The 1,266-nt window shown below is 29.9% G+C and overlaps 1 non-coding gene across 1 annotated transcript; it reads left to right on the plus strand.

Annotated features, from left to right (window-relative positions):
• Positions 1 to 780: 780 nt before the first annotated feature.
• TRNAL-UAA lies at positions 781 to 863 on the plus strand. Its single transcript has one exon. It is a non-coding gene; the product is annotated as a tRNA-Leu (tRNA).
• Positions 864 to 1,266: the final 403 nt, after the last annotated feature.

The following is a 1,266-nucleotide window of genomic DNA, read 5'->3' on the forward strand; positions in this document are numbered from 1 at the left end:
GCTAGTATTCAATTGGATTAAGTCAAAATTTGAAAAATCAAATTGTGATAGTGTTTTTTTCTTTAAGAGTAATTATATGGACAATGGAGGAAACATGAGTAATTTTATTGTTATAAAAATACAAAAATGGCTTTACTAAAAAGTATTTTCGTCAATTTGTTCTTATCGTTGTTAATTGATTAATTTTTCATCAATTTATTATTTTTCTCATTTTATCGTCGCAATGTGCATGTCCAATATATATATACGCTGAAACTAGTATATCTATTTATTCATATCGCAAGGTAAAAAAAAAAAATGATTCTTTAATTTTAAATGTCATGTTCAGTCGAACATCAAGTAGGATTAAGGAAGATGCAACAGTATTAGCAGATAGATCCATATAGTGATGGTCAGGGGTTCGACACAATTCAATTACTTCGAAATAAATCTTGCATTTTAAAAAGTTTGATATGTATAAAAGAATCGCAATTCAAAATTTATAAACTAAAACGATCGGAAAGTTGTTGATCCTCTCTCCATCGTTCCTTACATATGACACGCCAAAACAATTCGTGCCATTATTTTTTAGCTGTGATTTCGCTAAACTATTTTTGTCACGTGATCTCTTATTAGAGATCCACGTACGTAACCAAAATTCAAATCAACCAGTGTTAATTAAAATCAAAACTAAATTAGTAGATTTAATCTCACGAAAAATAATTTATATGATTTTCATAAATAGATATAGCAAATTTGGAACCAAAGATATAATTTCTGTTATATAGATTGAACATATTAGCTGGTTTGCCCGAGAGGTTAAGGGGGAAGACTTAAGATCTTCTGCACATAAGTGCGCATGGGTTCGAACCCCATAGCCAGCATTTCTTTTTTTATTTTTATTTTTTCTCTTAAGCAAATAAAAACAATAATTTGTCACATAGACTATTTTTTTCTCGATATCCGATGTTCGGTATTCGTATTTGGACCCCATAGCTAGCAATTTTTATTTTTTTTCTCTTAAGCAAATAAAAACAATAATTTATCACATAGTTTTTTTTTCCTCGATATCCGTTGTTCGGTATTCGTCTTTGGGTTCGGCTAAATTCAAATTCTACATTGATCAAGAGGTAAAATCAACACCAGGGTGTTCTAACAAAGGCGATTCTGTATTTGAACTCAAATTAATTCGAGCTTCTTGATAAGAATGAAGAAGTACTTTTTAAAAAAAAATCTCTTATGTTCGGTATTCGTATTTGGGTTCGAACCCCATAGCCAGCATTTATT

The sequence above is a fragment of the Capsicum annuum genome, unplaced genomic scaffold, assembly GCF_002878395.1.
Source record: "Capsicum annuum cultivar UCD-10X-F1 unplaced genomic scaffold, UCD10Xv1.1 ctg79167, whole genome shotgun sequence".
In the NCBI taxonomy this organism is placed as follows: Eukaryota; Viridiplantae; Streptophyta; class Magnoliopsida; order Solanales; family Solanaceae; genus Capsicum; species Capsicum annuum.